At 40.6% G+C, this 23,754-nt stretch overlaps 6 non-coding genes across 6 annotated transcripts; 3 read left to right on the forward strand and 3 right to left on the reverse strand.

Annotated features, from left to right (window-relative positions):
- The first annotated feature begins 783 nt into the window (after window positions 1–783).
- On the forward strand, window positions 784–855 carry trnaa-ugc (transfer RNA alanine (anticodon UGC)). Its single transcript has one exon. It is a non-coding gene; the product is annotated as a tRNA-Ala (tRNA).
- A 1,313-nt stretch (window positions 856–2,168) lies between these two features.
- trnak-uuu (transfer RNA lysine (anticodon UUU)) lies at window positions 2,169–2,241 on the forward strand. The gene has a single exon. It is a non-coding gene; the product is annotated as a tRNA-Lys (tRNA).
- A 2,905-nt stretch (window positions 2,242–5,146) lies between these two features.
- Window positions 5,147–5,218, forward strand: trnat-ugu (transfer RNA threonine (anticodon UGU)). Its single transcript has one exon. It is a non-coding gene; the product is annotated as a tRNA-Thr (tRNA).
- A 7,281-nt stretch (window positions 5,219–12,499) lies between these two features.
- trnal-caa (transfer RNA leucine (anticodon CAA)) lies at window positions 12,500–12,610 on the reverse strand. Its single transcript has 2 exons — window positions 12,573–12,610; window positions 12,500–12,545 (listed from the first exon to the last, which is right to left on the reverse strand). It is a non-coding gene; the product is annotated as a tRNA-Leu (tRNA).
- A 3,579-nt stretch (window positions 12,611–16,189) lies between these two features.
- Window positions 16,190–16,300, reverse strand: trnal-caa (transfer RNA leucine (anticodon CAA)). The gene is made up of 2 exons: window positions 16,263–16,300; window positions 16,190–16,235 (listed from the first exon to the last, which is right to left on the reverse strand). It is a non-coding gene; the product is annotated as a tRNA-Leu (tRNA).
- A 3,579-nt stretch (window positions 16,301–19,879) lies between these two features.
- On the reverse strand, window positions 19,880–19,990 carry trnal-caa (transfer RNA leucine (anticodon CAA)). Its single transcript has 2 exons — window positions 19,953–19,990; window positions 19,880–19,925 (listed from the first exon to the last, which is right to left on the reverse strand). It is a non-coding gene; the product is annotated as a tRNA-Leu (tRNA).
- Window positions 19,991–23,754: the final 3,764 nt, after the last annotated feature.

Consider the following 23,754-nt stretch of genomic DNA (forward strand, 5'->3'; position numbering starts at 1 on the left):
CTGACTCAATTATTTGGAAGGTGCCTGTACCACCAACGCACTTCCGAGAAGCACCTGCAAATTATCACACTCCTCTCTCTCACCTACAAAGTTATGGAGACACAGACGTCCAATGAAAGCTCAAGGCTCCACTCAAGGCTTTATTCACTCAAGGCTCCACTCTTTTGTTGTGATGTCATTTTAATTAATATTAGCTTTGATAAGGTGTCATTTTTGCCTCTTAAAGGTAAAGTCTGCTCCTTTCTTCCTGGTATAGAAAGAACGTGTTCCATCCTTGTTTAAAAACACCACTAAAAGTAAATTATTCAGCTCTACCGCCTGTGTGCATTGACAAGACACCTCAAAAGGACATATTAAATAAGAACACGATCCTTCCTGTTACCATTCCTGTGGTTGGGGCGTCATTTTACCCTTTTACATTAAATCATCAGTAGTGCTGTTTTTCTATGCATAGTTTAATCAAGAGCACTTAAAAGATGCAAAAAGCTTACAAATAAAATAGAATTGAAAGACAGTCGAGTAAGGAGGTAGAAAAAAAGCACTCCCCCGTCTGGGAATCAACCACCGTCGCCCATGTAACTGGATGCAAAAATAACAGATTAATTTGTGCACAGTCTCTTGAAGCTTCGATGCCATTATTTTTCCTTCCTAATTTTTTCATTACTATTAATTTACTCTGTAGTAGAAGAAACGCGAAAGTGGGAAACTGCAGGCATTCTTCATGAGTGGTGTGATCAGTGAGCATTTGCACATCTCTAAGTCTGTTCCGTAAACTTTTTCATAGGGGATGTAGCTCAGTGGTAAAGCGCATGCTTTGCATGTATGAGGTCCCGGGTTCAATCCCTGGCATCTCCAGGTGCTTTATATTACAGTACTCACATCGCAATCTTCTGGTGAGTGAGAACTCTTTGCTTGTGTTCAGAGAGAGCCAGGTTTACACAATTAAATGCAGGCACACTCGACGTGCTGCTGAGTTGCGCTGCTGTTTTAAATGTACCTCTTTTAGTTCTGTTAAATCCTAAATTATTTGAACTAATAATTTAGTTCAAATTCAGGAAATCCTGAGATTGCTTTACACTTGTCATGGCTATTGCAGAAAACACCTGTTGAATCTCACCCGGGATTTCCTGAGAGATCATTCAGCGAGCGAATCCTCCTTCTGAACTCCGCATTAAACTGAAAGCTTCACGAACTCCTCACTGCGTGTCCTGTACTGTTACAAGTGCTGTCGTGTAGATGTGAAGCACAGCCATAAACACACTTTGAACTTTTTCCGTTTGTTAAGGAAAATGCAAAAGAGCATGACAAGTATTGAACGTATAAAATATCCATGGCACAACTGGAGAAAGTGCTGAAGGACTACACATCGACTTTTGATGATTACAAGAGATTCAAGAAACACAACCGTCCGCACCTGGGTTTGGATCCTGAACGCTAGAGTTAAAAGAACATAAGCGACAGATATGACCTATAAACTCTCTGAATTGTCTTATAGTTTATGAAATAAAACAATTTCTTAATAAATTCTAACTGTTGATAGACGATGTATTGAATTTTAACAAAATCACAAATACAAACCTTTTCGGTTAAACTGTTATTCACTTACTCTAACGTAAATAAACGTTAGTGTCTTCCGGTGTGTGAGCCAATTTCTCAAAAAAATATTTGTTAGTCTGTCGGGAGGCTGTGCAAGGTGTTAAGAAATAGAATTTCGAAAAGACAAGCTCCCTAAGCTGAACATCAAGGCTGTTTTATCTACAGAAATGCTCTTTAAATTTCAGCACTGTTGCAACTCCCTTTATAAAGGGTGTGCACACGTATACAACCAAGGCATTGAAATATTTTTTTTAATTATTGTTCCAAAAAACGTTCCATTTATTTTCTTTTTAATGTTGTTGATTAAAAGATTTTATTAAATGAGAAAAAAATCTGTGAAAAAAGGTCAAAATGCTATTGAAAAAAATCAGTAATGTGAGGAAAGATGGATTGTGGGAGCCCCATAACTACCCATGTCATGCTGTATTTCTCACTCATTCTACTGGGAGTGGTGCCGTCGCTTCTGGATAAAGTCTGTCAGTGGTCATTCCAGACGGGTCAGGTATGACTGCTCTTCGGAACAAGAGACACGTGACTTGCGAGGATCCCGACAGTGTTGACCTTCCTTCAGAGCCCGGATAGCTCAGTCGGTAGAGCATCAGACTTTTAATCTGAGGGCCCAGGGTTCAAGTCCCTGTTCGGGCGGTTGTGCTGCTCTTATTGTGTCTATTGTGAATGTCATTCTAAATAGTCTTTTATCTTTCACTCTTCTAGCTGTACTGTGGTTATTTTAAATGTCCATTACTTGTATTTACAGTAGTGTATTTAGTGTTTCATTTCACAAACCGAAAATGTTCAAGTAGATCTTGTCACTCTACTCCACGTAATCATCTAAATTAAATCACAGTAGAGTACAGAACACGCAGTGAGGAGCTCACACAGTGAGTACTCTTGAATACGACAAGAGGAAAGGCACACTGCACATCTGCAGAACATCACGTCCGAGTTTACAGTGAGAGCAGAGTTTGGAAGCGACGTAGTTTTTTAATACTCGCTCGCTGAACGATCTCTCAAGAAACCTCGGTGGAGATTTAACGGGTGTCTAATAATCACGTTCAAAAAGATGACGATAAGTTTTTTTTTAACTAGGTAGCCTTAATGGCAACACGGTGTGAGTAGATCTTAAAGCAGCTGCAGAGTACCCGTAATGGCAACACACTGCTTTGAGTTCGGCTTTTCTTATTTCTTCTGCATAACCAGTGGTATCGGAATATACTGATGCGCATAAGAAGCGCTTTCGGTTTTTGATCATTTTTATTGAGCACTGCTCTAAGTACCACAGGCCAGATGGCTGGTGGTCTAAGGCGTTGCGTTCAGGTCGCAGTTAACCCTGGAGACGTTTGTTAAAATCTCACTTCTAATAAAGAGGTCTTTCTCGTTAGAGAAGAAACGATAGAAGCCTTAAGCGGGAAAAAAATCACAACATCTCGCATTTCACGTGTTTAATGTTAACTGTCTCAGTAGTTGCCTCGGTGATTGATGGCTCTTCTCCCTCGCAGGGTGACGGCAAACTTCTTCAGAGAGGGAGTCTCCCATGCACGGCTTTTCTTTATCAAGAGCTGAGACAACAGAAACAGACTTCCAACTGACATTAATTACTTCTTGAGCGTTTAGTTTAAAAGCTGAAAGCAGGTGAAAAAGTCTTTGGAAATGAGGAAATGACTGCTGACAGTAAACAGAGCTGACGCTCAGCTGCAGACAAGCGCTCCTCTTTAGTATAGTGCTGAGTACCCCCGCTTGTTGCGCGGGAGACTGGGGTACGTTTCTGTGACAGGGCGCTGGTTTAATTTTTTAACAACCTGAGTTCACTTAAAAAGTGTGTACTGTGTACTACGTTTCGGACTAGTTACGGCGGTAGAATATGGAGATCATCTCCAGCTTTGAGCTCAACTGCAACAAGAAGTCATGCTAAATGTAGTATAGTGAGTAGACATCGCAAGACAACAGAACGAGAGAGTAGAAGGCGGGAATATATGGTGTAAGGGCGTGATCTGTGTAGTTAATAAAATAGTTAAAATAATATGAAAACGTCTCTTTATTAAGATACACAACATTTATGGTGACCAGAGATGAGTGCTTGACGGACTCAAAGCGAGCAGAACACTGCTGATTTTAGTTCTCTTGCTGGTAGAAACGAACTTCTGAATTTTCGGACTTTTCGTTTAGCTTTCGCCATGGAAGATATGGTAGCCGCGCCGAGAAGCTTTGCTTATGCTCAGCTTTTTCCACCATTTCTACTGAACCTCGGACCTCCGTATTTGTATACGGAATACAAGATATGGATGGAGTCGTACAGATTTTTTTAAATAGCCAGTGGATCTACAGAAGCTCAGGATGCCGTGAGACGGGCTATACTACTGCACTGTATCGGGGCTCCCGTGCAGCGGATTTTCGCCAACCTCCCTGGAGAAAAAGGTACATATGAACAGACTGTAGCTGCCTTAGACGCTTACTTTACACCGCGGAGAAATGTGGTTTTGGAACGGCATAAATTTAGGCAGAGAACGTCTCAGGACGAATCTGTTGTTGCTTTTGTGACTGCACTAAAAGAACTGGCTAAATCTTGTGACTTTGGAGTATTGGAAACTGACATGTTAAGATATCAACTTGTGGAAAAATGTACACATAAGAGACTATAAATTGCTGCAGGAGGAAGGGCTGACTTTAGAAAGAGCTCTTACAGTCGCTAGAATTCATGAAGCAGCTCAAGCAGAATCAAGAATGCTTTCTGACCACAGTGACAAAGTGACACTGAACGGGGCGCTCGCTCAAACTTTACAAACAAAAGCCGAGCAGCCGGACGCAGTCATGCTAGAGATATAGAAGAACAGAGGACGGCTGACATTACTTGTTACAGGTGCGGACTAACAATGCACAAAGCAGATGAATGCGGAGCGTGAACAGCAAAATGTCTACACTGTAAGAAAACAGGACATTATGCACACGTCTGCAGAACATCACGTCCGAGTTTAAGGACATCAACATCAGAGATTGGAAGTTAGGGAGTTTCAGGTCTGTTTTTTATTATAGGTTCAAGAAAGTCTGAATACCTTTGCAAGATGTATTTCAGAATCCCACTCAAATCCAGTACGAATGCCGCATAAATCTGCATTGTACAATTAGTATACTGTTTGTCCGTTGAATCAAACACGCCTTATGAAGCATTTCTAAAACAGGAGAGATCGTTAGGGAATGCGTCTTCCTGTAAAAATAAAATGACTTCAAGGGCACTAAAAGCAGAGGTGTGAAAGCCTGCTCTACAGAAGAACTACAGCCAGAGATGCCAAAGAGGTCGAGATTTCACCACGTGAGAGAAAGCATCTCAGAAAACGAAGCTGCGGTCAATTCCACGCGTTATAAAAACACTAGGTCAAACAACAAGAGCTGAAGAGCCGCTGTTGAGAGTAACGTGGCTGAGTGCTTTAAGGAGCTGGCTTAAACCTCCAGCCTCTTCAGGAGCATCTGTTGGAGTCGCACTGCTACAGCGTATCTCCTTGTTAAGTATCCCTTTTATTGTTGTTGCTGCCTCCAGGCGATGTATTTCCTCGAAGGTGCGGTGGCCAAGTGGTAAGGCGTCGGTTTTGTAAACCGAAGATCGTGGGTTCAAACCCCACCCGTGCCTGTTTCATAGTCTTAAAAAAAAACTCGCAATGTGGGAGTCTCAATAGTAAGAAAACATAACTGTCACCAGTGATTAGTATTCGTGCATATCCTGCCTTGCTTCTTAGTCGACAAAGCTTGTCTCTCTTCACACCCATCTTCCGAATGATCGCCTCAGCATTGGGAAGGAACTTGGGCTTGGTACAGCCCCCCACTCCATGGTCTGATCACAAACAGATCTGGTGAGCTGTCAGTCCAGCTTGGAAGAAACATTCGAAAGCACTTAAAATCTGACTTAGGAACGAGAAGACCGTGTTTTTTTAAACGAGTAAACGATAAAATAATATACTGCCTGCAAGACTATGTCAAGTTCAAGTTCAAGTTTAAAGGTCAAGTTCAAGTTTATTGTCATTATACTCATAGGCAGGTATATGGTATAACGGAATGTTATTTAGCTAGCTCTCGGACATAAGTAGTACAAATAAAAAACACAACAACAATACAATTGTATAATAAAAGAAAGACAGAGACAACAGCTGATGTGCAAAAACAACAACAGGTAGTGTGCAAAACAACAAAAAGGTAACAGGTTATGTGCAAAAACATGCATCAAAAGAATGAAATAAAGGGATAGAAATGATGAGGAGTGAGCTGTTGACATGTATGGTAGAGGTAGATTTTCAATGTGTATTTGGGTCTTTGGTAAGAAAGAAGGCACTGTGAGGTTCAGATCACAGGTGAGAGGTGAGGAGAGAGTGAGAGAGGCTGGGAGTTTAATAGTTTGATAGTGCGGGGGTAAAAACTGAGTCTGGTGGTCCGGGCCCGAATGCTGCGGTACCGTTTTCCATGTCATGCTAAACGCCACAAATTGTGTTTGTCCAGTCGTATCAATCGTCCTAAAGTTACAGAAAATCGGATGCGACTGGTGCAATCAGCACACATTTTTTTTCAGGATAGTCGAGCGGTTTAAAACAGCAAATTCACAGCTTCGTGTCTTCACAGGCGTTTTACCCTGTCTTCTTTACCTGCCTTTACACTGTTTCAGTCTTGTTGTGCTCGCTGACAATCACAGTACGAGGAAAACGGAGAAATTGCTTAGCAAAAACATAACGGACAGAAAAAAGCTTCGTAAACACGTGAATGTGATTAGCAGCAGTAAGGTATGCATTCAAATGTTTAAGGCAGATTTATAACAGCAGCAGGAGAAAGGTGCAGCACAATGCAATTTGTGAGAATTCACGGGTTTTTATGCTGCTTGGACTTCTTTCAAGCCTATGAGGTGACCTTTATTTTCATTTTCAAACTTCAGAACCGAATAACAAAGAGGTTTCATGTGTGACAGTATTCCGTTGCAAATACCGTTTCCACGATGTATTCAGCGACGGGAATGAAATATTTTAGTGCTGGCTCAAATGCGAGGAATTTCAGAAAAACCTGGAAAAGCAACGCTTGCAGTAAATGACATATCTAAAGCGTGTAGTCAGCATGAACAGAACAACGCAAAGTTCCGGATAAAACCCATTTCTATACGTTTCTCTTAGTGTCTGGGCTCCTATTGAATGTAAATGAGGCAACGTGCTCAGCCAGCAGACTCAGCGCTTACTGAACGCAGGTGTCTCAGAGCGGTGTGTCCAAGTCGCAGTAAAAGAGGAGGATTCTGTCGGCGCCGTGGCTTAGTTGGTTAAAGCGCCTGTCTAGTAAACAGGAGATCTTGGGTTCAAATCCTAGCGGTGCCTTTCTTCCTGTCTTCTCGCACCGTTTGTTGTTATAGAGAACATGCTTCTGCATTACCTCAGTCAATATCACCGGGAATGTGAATAGAAATGTAAACATCAATATTTCTGCTGTCTCTTGAGAAACACAAGTATAGAGTCAAAACACAATAAATAATGCAAAAAAATTATTCAGTTAACACCCAGATGTGACAAAACACATTTAAGACTAACATCCCCTTTAAATATGCATTTCCTTAATATCAGTTCTCTTCCCTCCCCAGGACACCTGCAAATTCACTAGAGCATATTAAAAGCTGTGTGTAAGTCTTACATGTGTTCTGTCACATCTGGGTGTTAAATTAATAGATGTGTTGTGTTATTTAATATGATTTGACTCCACGCTTGTGTTTCTCGGGAGACAGCAGAAATATTGGGGATTTGCGGCTACAGAAAATAATGTGAACTTTACAGGCAAAAGTAAGGTTACGTTAAAGAAACAAAAACGTATTGTCACCTTTTTCAACGTGATTTTTTAAGACATTTGTTCGGAATAGTATATTGTAACGCAACGGGGCTCAGGCGCCCGCCTGAGCCCCGTTGCGTTACATTGGTGTCAGAAGCGGGGTGGGATAGCCCTTCGCCGGGGACGGCGATTTAAGCGGGGGAGAGTGTAACGCTTACGGCCGACAGGGCGCTGTGTAAGAGCCGGCGTACCAGAGCGGGTGACGTCACCGCCCTTCCCTGTGATAGCAGGACCACAGCTACTGGGCTGTGGAGAGATCTCTCTTTGGCTCACGGGGCTAGGTCGCTGCAGAGAGACGTGGAAGTCCCGGGTTCGAGCCGACCAGATGCGGCAAGGGCGCCCGCCTGAGCCCCGTTGCGTTACAATATCTTCTCGTGTCTGTGGCTATCTTACAATAACGGTGGTGAAATAGCAGGAATGTGCGGAAAGAATCGGAGATTGAACAGAAGACTCATCCAGTCGATAGTAAGGTTGTGTAGGACCGCACACCCTACGATGTCAGTGTTGAGTAGTGAGGTTTAAAAGCTTCTTCACGAACCAGGAAGGAATACAAACCTAAAGTCTTCTGATCCGTAATCAGACACGTTATCCATTGCGCCATTGGCGTTTGTATTGCATTCAGAGCCGCTACTATTCATGTGTCTTGTATGTGTGTCTAGTTACTACGTCTTTCATTATGTCTGGTTTAAAATAATGTATCTTCAAAACAGACAAAGGGTTTATGAGTCTCCCTGAAATTCAAGAATAAAAAATATCGCGTTTAAAAAGAATACAGAGATGCCAGCGATAGAAAACGGAGCGTCTTAAGTGCGCGCTATCACTGAACTAAACTCCCAATCGGTAAGTTTGTCGGCGGCTTTTTAATTGTGTTAGGAAGAGCAAACAGTCCACAGTGTACATTTTAAAGGTCTAAGCAAAACAATCAGACGTGAGGATTAGGATTAGGATCCAGAACAGGAGCCTTTACTTCTTTATATACTGAGGTTTCGGGTGAACGTCAAAGTGAAAGACAAATTCGCAATTTTCACTTTTTGATTAAGGAACAAGAAAACACCATCCTTCAAACTGGATTCAGACCAGGGACATAAGAAATGCCCACTGTTTTTGTCTATAGTCTTAAGATCCAGCAATTGAGCTATCGAGAGGTCGGAAAGCAAACGCTTTGTCACACGTGTAGCCCAATGTAGTGTAGTGTTCCTCTATTTAAATCCCAGTTCGACGTCAAAATACTCACTCCCATAGTCTCGTTCAGAAGAAGAAATGGACCAGGCTTCCACTGTATAAACGTCCAGAGTTCTTATAAAACGTTTGAAGGGACATCAGTGCAGGCTGAAATTGACCCTTTTTCTAGTGGGATCAGGATCATATAAAACCTTTCTTTTGGATTGAGAAGAGGATCATGGAGACACTCAAAATATCCCTGTCTTTGCTTCTTTCAAGGATGAATGGAGTATTGATCTGCAAGCATCGGTTTATATCAAAACTCTCTGCTACTGCAGTTGCTTGTTTGAGAGTTTCTTCAAATCTTTCAACTGAACGTTGATATCAAGATATATTGACGGTAATATCATAGGGACTTTGGTTTTCTTTTGATCGAAAATTGTATTAAAATACAAGCCTCTTTCACAGTTGTATAATACTTTCCCTTGCATCCTCAGATAAAAATTCTAAATACCACAAAGTTACAACATATGGAATAGCATTTATTTTAAAATGTATTTTAAAATTTGCATTTATTTAGAGCTGTATTTAGAGCTTAGTAAAGATAGCAATGCTAATATTGATGGAGTAGAAATGTAAGATGAATTGATAGCTTTTTCTGAACTAAAAAAGTCCTACAACGCCTCCTGTAACAGGTAAGGACTCATAGCAAGACATTGCTATTGCATTGCGCATTTTGCAGATACGACCAGTTTCTGCTTCTGGGGAGTGCATCTTTTCCAAACTGAAATTAACAAGAACATTTTCAAGATGCGCCATGTCCCTAAATCGTTCATCAGGACTACTATTAATATCAGGTGAAAGCAGTACAAAGCATAAATTTAACCTAAATATTAAGAGACTATATCTGTCAGCTACTGCTGTAAGCCATGTTCAGCCAACGCTAGAAATATTACTGCTCTACTACAGAAGCTAAAGAAAGCAAGTCCGAGAAACGGATCACAAGTCGAAAACATAAGTCGACGAGGATGGGATTCGAACCCACGCGTGCAAAGCACAATGGTCCATCGCCTTAACCACTCGGCCACCTCGTCACGAGAGCCACCCCCCTTGGGCATGATTTTGCTTGGCGACCAGGCTCAGCGCACATCGACCTCAGATGTCTCAGAGGGGTGTGTCCAAGAGGCTGTATAAGAATAGGTAATAGGTTTATTCCATGCTGAAAAAAAGAAGAACGAGAACACAACGTTTCGCCCGTGGAGCCTTCTTCAGGTGTGAGAGAGACAGGGCAGTAGGCAAAGGTAAAATAGCGAGAGAACAAAGGTTTTAGGGTGGGTACCCACCTGTATAAGAATAGTATTCTGCCGGTGCTGTGGTAAAGCTGGTTGAAACACCTGTTTCATAAAGAGGAAATCCTGGATCCGAATTCCAGCGGTACCTTTTTTTCCTGTCTTGTTTTACAGAACATGTAATTTGGGACACTCAAAGAGGTCTTGATTTGGTTTATTCATTTCGTTTGCAGAACAACTTTTTTTTAAAATCATACAGCTTGCGAAAGATGAAATGCGAGCGAATTTTCTGTTCACCAAAAGTATGTAAATGAAAAAAAGCAAGGTGTAAGCATTTCTGTGGTGCAATCGGTTAGAGTTTTCGGCTATTAACCCCCAGGTGGTTTTTTTGATCCCACCCAGGGACGCACTTCTTCCTATAGTAAACATCTTCACCGCAAAAATTTAATTGTTCCGCAAAACCTGAACTATTTTGATATTTGCAGTAGTAAACAATTGAGTACCAGAGTCAACATTACCGGGAATTTCCAATAATTACCGACATTGGCAACTTGCAAGCAGTTAGTATTCACCAATGGAATTATATGTTCCAGTGAGTGGCGGGAGAATTCACTTATGCTCCCGTTGCATCTTCAGCTAAAGTAATTAAAAAAACAATGCAAAATTGTTCGAGAACTTGACAAGCAAAAACAACAGATCGCCGGAGCTCTATTTTAATATTTTCGTATATTTACCTTAATTTGAATATAAATGTTAACATAAACGCTGTTCAATATAATGTAATGTTGTTGTACTTTTAAAATATTTTAGCTGAGGGTGAGAGGGGGGATATTACGCCTTGCCAAACATCTAAAATAACTGTAAAAGGGGATGGCATTTTAATAAAACTGGCAATCAAAAGAAAGTTACAATTTGTATGGTATTATGCTCAATATCCCTCGATATTGAAGGTCAGATGAGGAATTTGAAGAAACTATCAAAGAAACAACGGCAATAGCAGAGGGTGTTGATTTTGAACCAGTGTTTGCACCTCAGTAATCCATCAGTCTTCGCTTGACAGGCTTCCTCAAGATATTCGGTGTTCTATAAAAAAAATCGACAATTAAGCGCAAATGTGACAAGAGGCAAAGACTGCGGCAGAGGAGGAATAAACTCCACACGATGACTGTATGTATACGTCTGTCTAATATTCGGCCCCTGCAGGGGCATCATATTCGCTGAACTGCCTGCCAGCGTGTGTACGGTCTTATACTGTAATTCAAGAATATCAATGGTCAGACGCTTACAACGGGTGTTTGTGTTTGTATTATTTAGAGAATTGAAAAAACATTTTCAAAACTACAGCTCGAATTAAATTAAAAAAAACGTTTATTTGTCTCTTTGCTGTAACAACTGTGCCAAAACTATCCAGATACAGCAGAATTTAACTAGATTTTATTGGATTTTAGGAAATGTATTTTTGCGCATTTCTCTATACGATCAGAATACCTTCCTGTTTTCACCGTGTTTATTGTTTCTGCCTATGATATCTCGGAAAGAAAGACCCAGTATCTGTTCACCGAAATATTTCAGGAGTTTGCTGTGGTTTGAGAGGAGTGTATGAAGGTAATGAAGGAGTGAGGACACGCGCATTCCGCACGGGGAGCGCAGAGCAATGAGCCGCGACTGCAGCTCTCCGAGTCTTTTCTTATACAACCTCTGAGTCCGGACACACAGCGTCTCCAGCCAGAGATTTACAGTTCAGAAAACGGCTGTCTCGAGCAGAAACTGATCTTCCTGCTTTAGTTAAGGTTTGGTTATTGTGGGGGTTTAGCGCTTGTATCTCTCTTCTCTTACTAAACACTACTACTGTAAAGTATATAAATAGAAGCTAAAATGCAGCTAAAATACTTCAGTAAGGCCGAGCAGATAGGAAAGTTTAATAAAAATGTTCTATGATCTATGTTCTAGTTGCCCATATTTTGTAAACTCTCGGTTCGAGCTCTGATTTAATCCTCTCGGCTCCTGCCGCTGTCACCGGGAGAGTGGCTGCATTCCGTAGGGCTACAGGCTGATTTCACAATGCCACATTTAATGAAATACAGGGGAAACCGCAAGGAAAAAGATATTGTAACGCAACGGAGGCTCAGGCAGGCGCCCTTGCCGCATTAGGTCGGCCCCATCCCGACTGAGGCTCGAACCCGGGACTCCCGCGTCTCTCTGCAGCGACCCAGCCCCGTGAGCTAAAGAAAGATCTCTCTACAGCCCGATAGCTGTAGTCCTGCTATCACAGGGAAGGACGGTGACATCACCTGCTCTGGTACGCCGGCTCTTACACAGTGCCTGTCGGCCGTAAGAGTTACAATATGTTTTAATACATCTTCTTCTGGATTTATATTTCGATCTTTCACCTTTGAATGCATACCTTGACCGTAAATCTTTACTCGATTACAGGCACCCCAAACAGTTCTTAAGGGAGAAATCGAAGCCTATTTGACTTTCTGCTAATCACATTGAAGTGTTCACGAAGCATTTCCCTGCCCATCATGTGCCCGCAAGCCTGTTTCTCCGTTTTCTTCTTTCTGTCGTTGTCAGCGAGCACAAGAAGACAGGAAAAATGCAAGAGAGGGAAAAGCTGTCAGGAGTGGGATTTGAACCCACGCCTCTATTCAGAGACCAGAACACCCAAGCAATGGAAAGACAGGAGTCCTTGAGTCTGGCGCCTTAGACCACTCGGCCATCCTGACGAGTTGCGTAAGATGGTGTGTTAAAAGCACCAGTAGTTCACAAAACTGAGAAATGCTTTGCTGGAGAAGCGCCACGTTGCCTAATGTTGCCTAAACGGATCGCGGAAATCAAATATTCGGATCGATTTAGAGTGTGCTTTACAGCCTTTGTGTAATATTTTAAATTGTTTTTAAAAAGTGTGTACTGTGTACTACGTTTAGGACTAGTTAGTGTGGTAGAATATGGAGATCATCTCCAGCTCTGAGCTCAACTGCAACAACAAGTCGTGCTGAACAAAGTCAGAGTTCAGCTGAACCTTTGCTCAGTGTGGTGCTCAGGACTCAGGAATATTGTTGTGGTTCTAATTAGCACGAACTGCAGGGGCTCTGAATCAGAACATTTCAATTTATCTGTTCAGTAAGTTAAAATGCAGGACATGTTAAAATCAGATTATCACTGTGTCTCTGTCCCGTTTGTATATAACCGAATGTTTAAAAGATACCAGTAAGGACACACAACTACTAATGCGGTACTTATTGGAAATAGTCCCAAAACAAGTACGTCCGGCAGCTGGTAGACCCCTGTAATAATTTTGCAGTGACACTTTGAAGATTTACGCTCTATTTAAATATTAATTTACTAAATTTCAGTTCTCTTTTCTCACACTCCCTGGCATAACTGAACTCTCACTCTCGCATACTAAAGGCTTTACATTCATTAGCTGTAATACAGATTCTAATAAAGACAGAATGAAACTGTTTGTTTTGTGTCTCATGGTGATCCTCTTCTCGATCCAAATGAAATGTTTAATATGATCCCTCGAGAAAGAAAAGGAGTCAATTTCCGCCTGGAAAGATTGATGCTCCATCAAACATTTTGTAATATCTCCGGAAGTTTATACAGTAGAATCCTGGTATGTGGCTTAAATTCAAGGTAAACAAGACTAAGGAAACGAGTTGGAAACGATGTCGATCTGGGATTTAAATCATCCGGAACATTTCACTACATCGGACAGTATGTGCCAGAGAGCATCTCCTGACATCTGTTGGTAGCTCAGTTGGTAGAGCGGAGGACTGTAGTGGAAACAAGAGGGAATCCTTAGGTTGCTGGTTTGACACTGGGTCGAAGGAAGGTACCCTTTGTGTATTTCATTCAAACAGTTAAAATAGCCGATCTTTTTCCACTCAGACTTTGATCACAAGCTCAATAAACGACGAAGCAGAGGCTCTTGTTCTGAATTCAGCTCACGTCTGATTGTCTTGTTTTGGCCAAGATCTGATCTTTGAATTCAGGGAATACTCTGTCTGCTTTGTACAGTAATTCAAAAGTAGATACAAATGTCACTTTTTTATTGTAGATATAAAGGTGTTCTCTGTTTTCAAAGGATAGGTACTTAATTGGCTTTATGATTTGGTTTTGATTTTGTATCGTTGTATTATTAAGTTTGTGCTTTTTGTGTTTTTAACATATTGTGAACTTATTTTTGAAACAAATGCTTACAAAAGCAGACATGGCACACATCTGTTTATACCAGCGGTGAATTGTATATTTTATTAAGTAGAAGCTACTGCGCACTTCTGGGAGAATAACAGGTTCGATATAAAGTGGCAAAAATATAAAAGGGGAAAATACCCCAGACTGGGTGTAAAGGCCTCGTTGTGACTGTTGTTTTATTGTTGAATACGGCATACTGTGCACGAAATGTTGCAGAAACACAATCTGATAGTTAAATAATTAGTATGAGGCCACGGATCCAAATATTAATTGCTGATTTTTTTAAGTGATATCTTCCTATCCTCTGGTAGAAGTAACATGATGTGAGCAATTGTTTTTTGTTCTTTTTTTTCACGTTGCGATCCAAAAAGCCTCAGATGCACAGTCTGACAGCAACCAAACCAGAATGGATTCTGCTGGGAGCCGGACTGAGCTCATTCTTGCTCCCTGTGCTGAAAACAGAATTAGCTCTTCCTCGAACATCGTCTACAGCTGCTGGATGGTGCTCTACGTCCTGCTGCTCCAGCAATTATTTGGACGAAAGACAGATCACTTGTGCGCTTTTAACCTTCTCGCAGCTACAGGCGAGACTGAAGCTGGCGATATAAAGGCACGCGCTGGTACACCTTCTCGAACTTTCACAATCGCGATAAACATTTTTTTAAGACCTTTGAAAAACTAGATATAGATATAGATAAAACTAGATAAAAAAACATGAGCTTTATCGGTTTTTACATTAATCGATTTTGAATCAAATTTGATCTTTTTACATTGCATTTTACGTTGAAATGTAGCATGCATACCTAATCCACCAACGGACAGAGCAATATTTTACGTTGCCTTCCAGAGCTTCCAACGTTTGATGGATTTGTATGGGTGTCTGTATGATACCACTACAGCACTGGCGTAGGTGCAAAATCCACTTTCACAAGACTTTTTCAGTGTCTTCTCTCTCAAATGGACCGAAGCACAGGAGCCAATATAAGAGAAAACGACAGATGTTTAAACAGAGTATGTCCCAATGTCTGCGACAACGCATTGTGATTTTGTATAAACGCAAATGGTTTATCATTTAAAAGCCAACATCATTCTTTTTATCCCTGGCGCTAATACGCTACCATACATGCGAGCTGTTGTGTGAAAGAAAATTCATATGTGCGTAGGAAGGCAGAATAAAATCCAGAACTGTGTTGGTGACATCGATAAACAGGGCTCATGTTCACAACAAAACTTTACTGTATAAAAGGTTAATATTCGTAAATATATATATTTTTTAATTATGCAAGGTGTCTGTTAAACCATTCATGAAGGATTTTTAGACAAAAAAACACACCATTATATGAGAACATATATTTACTATATCTGCATTTAACTCACTTTTTAACAATATCAATTTCAAGGCCGATATAAATTGCTGCCCTGCTTTTTTGTCATAAATACACAAGCTTGTTATGTCTTGTGTCAGAAATAAACTGCATGAAATTTGCTAAAGCAACAGATCTTCCTGCTTTAGTTAAGGTTTGGTTATTGTGGGGGTTTAGCGCTTGTATCTCTCTTCTCTTACTAAACACTATCTACTGTAAAGTATATAAATAGAAGCTAAAATGCAGCTAAAATACTTCAGTAAGGCCGAGCAGATAGGAAAGTTTAATAAAAATGTTCTATGATCTATGTTCTAGTTGCCCATATTTTTTTAACTCTCTGTTCGAGCTCTGATTTAATCCTCTCGGCTCCTGCCGCTGTCACCGGGAGAGTGGCTGCATTCCGTAGGGCTACAGGCTGATTTCACAATGCCACATTTAATGAAATACAGGGGAAACCGCAAGGAAAACAATATGTTTTAATACATCTTCTTCTGGATTTATATTTCGGTCTTTCACCTTTGAATGCATACCTTGACCGTAAATCTTTATTCGATTACAGGCACCCCAAACAGTTCTTAAGGGAGAAATCGAAGCCTATTTGACTTTCTGCTAATCACATTGAAGTGTTCACGAAGCATTTCCCTGCCCATCATGTGCCCGCAAGCCTGTTTCTCCGTTTTCTTCTTTCTGTCGTTGTCAGCGAGCACAAGAAGACAGGAAAAATGCAAGAGAGGGAAAAGCTGTCAGGAGTGGGATTTGAACCCACGCCTCTATTCAGAGACCAGAACACCCAAGCAATGGAAAGACAGGAGTCCTTGAGTCTGGCGCCTTAGACCACTCGGCCATCCTGACGAGTTGCGTAAGTTGGTGTGTTAAAAGCACCAGTAGTTCACAAAACTGAGAAATGCTTTGCTGGAGAAGCGCCACGTTGCCTAATGTTGCCTAAACGGATCGCGGAAATCAAATATTCGGATCGATTTAGAGTGTGCTTTACAGCCTTTGTGTAATATTTTAAATTGTTTTTAAAAAGTGTGTACTGTGTACTACGTTTAGGACTAGTTAGTGTGGTAGAATATGGAGATCATCTCCAGCTCTGAGCTCAACTGCAACAACAAGTCGTGCTGAACAAAGTCAGAGTTCAGCTGAACCTTTGCTCAGTGTGGTGCTCAGGACTCAGGAGTATTGTTGTGGTTCTAATTAGCACGAACTGCAGGGGCTCTGAATCAGAACATTTCAATTTATCTGTTCAGTAAGTTAAAATGCAGGACATGTTAAAATCAGATTATCACTGTGTCTCTGTCCCGTTTGTATATAACCGAATGTTTAAAAGATACCAGTAAGGACACACAACTACTAATGCGGTACTTATTGGAAATAGTCCCAAAACAAGTACGTCCGGCAGCTGGTAGACCCCTGTAATAATTTTGCAGTGACACTTTGAAGATTTACGCTCTATTTAAATATTAATTTACTAAATTTCAGTACTCTTTTCTCACACTCCCTGGCATAACTGAACTCTCACTCTCGCATACTAAAGGCTTTACATTCATTAGCTGTAATACAGATTCTAATAAAGACAGAATGAAACTGTTTGTTTTGTGTCTCATGGTGATCCTCTTCTCGATCCAAATGAAATGTTTAATATGATCCCTCGAGAAAGAAAAGGAGTCAATTTCCGCCTGGAAAGATTGATGCTCCATCAAACATTTTGTAATATCTCCGGAAGTTTATACAGTAGAATCCTGGTATGTGGCTTAAATTCAAGGTAAACAAGACTAAGGAAACGAGTTGGAAACGATGTCGATCTGGGATTTAAATCATCCGGAACATTTCACTACATCGGACAGTATGTGCCAGAGAGCATCTCCTGACATCTGTTGGTAGCTCAGTTGGTAGAGCGGAGGACTGTAGTGGAAACAAGAGGGAATCCTTAGGTTGCTGGTTTGACACTGGGTCGAAGGAAGGTACCCTTTGTGTATTTCATTCAAACAGTTAAAATAGCCGATCTTTTTCCACTCAGACTTTGATCACAAGCTCAATAAACGACGAAGCAGAGGCTCTTGTTCTGAATTCAGCTCACGTCTGATTGTCTTGTTTTGGCCAAGATCTGATCTTTGAATTCAGGGAATACTCTGTCTGCTTTGTACAGTAATTCAAAAGTAGATACAAATGTCACTTTTTTATTGTAGATATAAAGGTGTTCTCTGTTTTCAAAGGATAGGTACTTAATTGGCTTTATGATTTGGTTTTGATTTTGTATCGTTGTATTATTAAGTTTGTGTTTTTTGTGTTTTTAACATATTGTGAACTTATTTTTGAAACAAATGCTTACAAAAGCAGACATGGCACACATCTGTTTATACCAGCGGTGAATTGTATATTTTATTAAGTAGAAGCTACTGCGCACTTCTGGGAGTATAACAGGTTCGATATAAAGTGGCAAAAATATAAAAGGGGAAAATACCCCAGACTGGGTGTAAAGGCCTCGTTGTGACTGTTGTTTTATTGTTGAATACGGCATACTGTGCACGAAATGTTGCAGAAACACAATCTGATAGTTAAATAATTAGTATGAGGCCACGGATCCAAATATTAATTGCTGATTTTTTTAAGTGATATCTTCCTATCCTCTGGTAGAAGTAACACGATGTGAGCAATTGTTTTTTGTTCTTTTTTTTCACGTTGCGATCCAAAAAGCCTCAGATGCACAGTCTGACAGCAACCAAACCAGAATGGATTCTGCTGGGAGCCGGACTGAGCTCATTCTTGCTCCCTGTGCTGAAAACAGAATTAGCTCTTCCTCGAACATCGTCTACAGCTGCTGGATGGTGCTCTACGTCCTGCTGCTCCAGCAATTATTTGGACGAAAGACAGATCACTTGTGCGCTTTTAACCTTCTCGCAGCTACAGGCGAGACTGAAGCTGGCGATATAAAGGCACGCGCTGGTACACCTTCTCGAACTTTCACAATCGCGATAAACATTTTTTTAAGACCTTTGAAAAACTAGATATAGATATAGATAAAACTAGATAAAAAAACATGAGCTTTATCGGTTTTTACATTAATCGATTTTGAATCAAATTTGATCTTTTTACATTGCATTTTACGTTGAAATGTAGCATGCATACCTAATCCACCAACGGACAGAGCAATATTTTACGTTGCCTTCCAGAGCTTCCAACGTTTGATGGATTTGTATGGGTGTCTGTATGATACCACTACAGCACTGGCGTAGGTGCAAAATCCACTTTCACAAGACTTTTTCAGTGTCTTCTCTCTCAAATGGACCGAAGCACAGGAGCCAATATAAGAGAAAACGACAGATGTTTAAACAGAGTATGTCCCAATGTCTGCGACAACGCATTGTGATTTTGTATAAACGCAAATGGTTTATCATTTAAAAGCCAACATCATTCTTTTTATCCCTGGCGCTAATACGCTACCATACATGCGAGCTGTTGTGTGAAAGAAAATTCATATGTGCGTAGGAAGGCAGAATAAAATCCAGAACTGTGTTGGTGACATCGATAAACAGGGCTCATGTTCACAACAAAACTTTACTGTATAAAAGGTTAATATTCGTAAATATATATATTTTTTAATTATGCAAGGTGTCTGTTAAACCATTCATGAAGGATTTTTAGACAAAAAAACACACCATTATATGAGAACATATATTTACTATATCTGCATTTAACTCACTTTTTAACAATATCAATTTCAAGGCCGATATAAATTGCTGCCCTGCTTTTTTGTCATAAATACACAAGCTTGTTATGTCTTGTGTCAGAAATAAACTGCATGAAATTTGCTAAAGCAACAGATCTTCCTGCTTTAGTTAAGGTTTGGTTATTGTGGGGGTTTAGCGCTTGTATCTCTCTTCTCTTACTAAACACTATCTACTGTAAAGTATATAAATAGAAGCTAAAATGCAGCTAAAATACTTCAGTAAGGCCGAGCAGATAGGAAAGTTTAATAAAAATGTTCTATGATCTATGTTCTAGTTGCCCATATTTTTTTAACTCTCTGTTCGAGCTCTGATTTAATCCTCTCGGCTCCTGCCGCTGTCACCGGGAGAGTGGCTGCATTCCGTAGGGCTACAGGCTGATTTCACAATGCCACATTTAATGAAATACAGGGGAAACCGCAAGGAAAACAATATGTTTTAATACATCTTCTTCTGGATTTATATTTCGGTCTTTCACCTTTGAATGCATACCTTGACCGTAAATCTTTATTCGATTACAGGCACCCCAAACAGTTCTTAAGGGAGAAATCGAAGCCTATTTGACTTTCTGCTAATCACATTGAAGTGTTCACGAAGCATTTCCCTGCCCATCATGTGCCCGCAAGCCTGTTTCTCCGTTTTCTTCTTTCTGTCGTTGTCAGCGAGCACAAGAAGACAGGAAAAATGCAAGAGAGGGAAAAGCTGTCAGGAGTGGGATTTGAACCCACGCCTCTATTCAGAGACCAGAACACCCAAGCAATGGAAAGACAGGAGTCCTTGAGTCTGGCGCCTTAGACCACTCGGCCATCCTGACGAGTTGCGTAAGTTGGTGTGTTAAAAGCACCAGTAGTTCACAAAACTGAGAAATGCTTTGCTGGAGAAGCGCCACGTTGCCTAATGTTGCCTAAACGGATCGCGGAAATCAAATATTCGGATCGATTTAGAGTGTGCTTTACAGCCTTTGTGTAATATTTTAAATTGTTTTTAAAAAGTGTGTACTGTGTACTACGTTTAGGACTAGTTAGTGTGGTAGAATATGGAGATCATCTCCAGCTCTGAGCTCAACTGCAACAACAAGTCGTGCTGAACAAAGTCAGAGTTCAGCTGAACCTTTGCTCAGTGTGGTGCTCAGGACTCAGGAGTATTGTTGTGGTTCTAATTAGCACGAACTGCAGGGGCTCTGAATCAGAACATTTCAATTTATCTGTTCAGTAAGTTAAAATGCAGGACATGTTAAAATCAGATTATCACTGTGTCTCTGTCCCGTTTGTATATAACCGAATGTTTAAAAGATACCAGTAAGGACACACAACTACTAATGCGGTACTTATTGGAAATAGTCCCAAAACAAGTACGTCCGGCAGCTGGTAGACCCCTGTAATAATTTTGCAGTGACACTTTGAAGATTTACGCTCTATTTAAATATTAATTTACTAAATTTCAGTTCTCTTTTCTCACACTCCCTGGCATAACTGAACTCTCACTCTCGCATACTAAAGGCTTTACATTCATTAGCTGTAATACAGATTCTAATAAAGACAGAATGAAACTGTTTGTTTTGTGTCTCATGGTGATCCTCTTCTCGATCCAAATGAAATGTTTAATATGATCCCTCGAGAAAGAAAAGGAGTCAATTTCCGCCTGGAAAGATTGATGCTCCATCAAACATTTTGTAATATCTCCGGAAGTTTATACAGTAGAATCCTGGTATGTGGCTTAAATTCAAGGTAAACAAGACTAAGGAAACGAGTTGGAAACGATGTCGATCTGGGATTTAAATCATCCGGAACATTTCACTACATCGGACAGTATGTGCCAGAGAGCATCTCCTGACATCTGTTGGTAGCTCAGTTGGTAGAGCGGAGGACTGTAGTGGAAACAAGAGGGAATCCTTAGGTTGCTGGTTTGACACTGGGTCGAAGGAAGGTACCCTTTGTGTATTTCATTCAAACAGTTAAAATAGCCGATCTTTTTCCACTCAGACTTTGATCACAAGCTCAATAAACGACGAAGCAGAGGCTCTTGTTCTGAATTCAGCTCACGTCTGATTGTCTTGTTTTGGCCAAGATCTGATCTTTGAATTCAGGGAATACTCTGTCTGCTTTGTACAGTAATTCAAAAGTAGATACAAATGTCACTTTTTTATTGTAGATATAAAGGTGTTCTCTGTTTTCAAAGGATAGGTACTTAATTGGCTTTATGATTTGGTTTTGATTTTGTATCGTTGTATTATTAAGTTTGTGCTTTTTGTGTTTTTAACATATTGTGAACTTATTTTTGAAACAAATGCTTACAAAAGCAGACATGGCACACATCTGTTTATACCAGCGGTGAATTGTATATTTTATTAAGTAGAAGCTACTGCGCACTTCTGGGAGTATAACAGGTTCGATATAAAGTGGCAAAAATATAAAAGGGGAAAATACCCCAGACTGGGTGTAAAGGCCTCGTTGTGACTGTTGTTTTATTGTTGAATACGGCATACTGTGCACGAAATGTTGCAGAAACACAATCTGATAGTTAAATAATTAGTATGAGGCCACGGATCCAAATATTAATTGCTGATTTTTTTAAGTGATATCTTCCTATCCTCTGGTAGAAGTAACACGATGTGAGCAATTGTTTTTTGTTCTTTTTTTTCACGTTGCGATCCAAAAAGCCTCAGATGCACAGTCTGACAGCAACCAAACCAGAATGGATTCTGCTGGGAGCCGGACTGAGCTCATTCTTGCTCCCTGTGCTGAAAACAGAATTAGCTCTTCCTCGAACATCGTCTACAGCTGCTGGATGGTGCTCTACGTCCTGCTGCTCAAGCAATTATTTGGACGAAAGACAGATCACTTGTGCGCTTTTAACCTTCTCGCAGCTACAGGCGAGACTGAAGCTGGCGATATAAAGGCACGCGCTGGTACACCTTCTCGAACTTTCACAATCGCGATAAACATTTTTTTAAGACCTTTGAAAAACTAGATATAGATATAGATAAAACTAGATAAAAAAACATGAGCTTTATCGGTTTTTACATTAATCGATTTTGAATCAAATTTGATCTTTTTACATTGCATTTTACGTTGAAATGTAGCATGCATACCTAATCCACCAACGGACAGAGCAATATTTTACGTTGCCTTCCAGAGCTTCCAACGTTTGATGGATTTGTATGGGTGTCTGTATGATACCACTACAGCACTGGCGTAGGTGCAAAATCCACTTTCACAAGACTTTTTCAGACCGGGGTAAAGTTAGCTTGAAGTTCAAAAACGATTTTGGCACGCCCGTAGCGCTTTCACGAAATCTCTTAGAGTTACAAAAACACTTGCTTTGTGTATAAAATACATTGTGGATGATTTCTCAGCCTTTACTTTTTCGGTTTTATGAATTTTTTTGACCAAGCACGAATATTCTTTTGTCCATATCTCCGCAATGGAAGCACAGAACGCCTTCAAACCAAAAGCATTTTAAAGACCACGACTTCTGGATATTTCCACAGCCTTTACATCAAACTATCAGTGAGCTTATTATCTTTTTTTAAACCTCCGGTTTTTCATCGATGCGTAATTACGCACGAACTGGAACCCGGGGGACCGCTGTGTGCACACGTTCACAACGCGAGAAATAATGTTCAATACGGCTTCATGCGAAAAACCCGTATATGACCATAGGAAGCAGAACAGCGCAGTCTCCCATTACCCAGACTGTAAGCACGGGAATAAAGCTTTGTTTGATTTCTGAAACCCTTCCTTTACGCCCTGTTTTCATTCAGGTAAGGGTCAACTATATTGAAAATACTACTGACAGCAGGAAGATTAAAATATTCTTTACTCAGCAGCTTATTAAAAACAGTTCCCATGATGTTCAAACCGATTTTTTACACAGAACACTGGCACAGCTTTGCGTTCTGAATCTCTTTTTCTCTTGCTTTTATTTAATGTGGCACAATGCACTGGGATAGGGGTATTCTGTTCACAAATCAATAGCATTTAAACCACAGCACCCACAATGCTGCAAGTGTTTTGCACACTAAGCAGGTCCTCTGACTTTTCCCAGCTTTGTTTTGGGTTGTGGAACCTTTCTTTATATTTTTTAGGATTTTCTGAAGATAACACTACAGGTAATACACTGGGATAGGTGGGTCATCTTCATGGCTCAATAGCATTTCAAATACAGCACCCACACTGCTGTACCCAATGTTTTACACACCAGACAGGCCCCCGGAACTCGTACAACCTTGCTGTGGCTGTGGTCCCTTTCTTTATTTTGTAATGATTTTCTGAAGATAATACTACAGGTAATATAGTGCCATAGGCGGGTCGACTTCATGGCTCAATAGCATTTCAAATACAACAGCCACACTGCTGAAACCACGTGTTTTACACACCAGACAGCCCCCAGAACCTTATACAACCTTGCTGTGGTTGTGGCCCCTTTCTTTATTTATTTATGAGTTTTTCAATATGGCACCATTAGACAGGCGGTACATGGGGATAGTACATCGTGCTCTTCACGAGTCAATAGCTCTTCAAGCACAACAGCCACAGTGCTACAACCAGGTGTTTTACACACCAGACAGCTCCCCTA

Source organism: Lepisosteus platostomus, chromosome 5, assembly GCF_059453375.1.
Source record: "Lepisosteus platostomus isolate fLepPlt1 chromosome 5, fLepPlt1.hap1, whole genome shotgun sequence".
Taxonomy (NCBI): domain Eukaryota; kingdom Metazoa; phylum Chordata; class Actinopteri; order Semionotiformes; family Lepisosteidae; genus Lepisosteus; species Lepisosteus platostomus.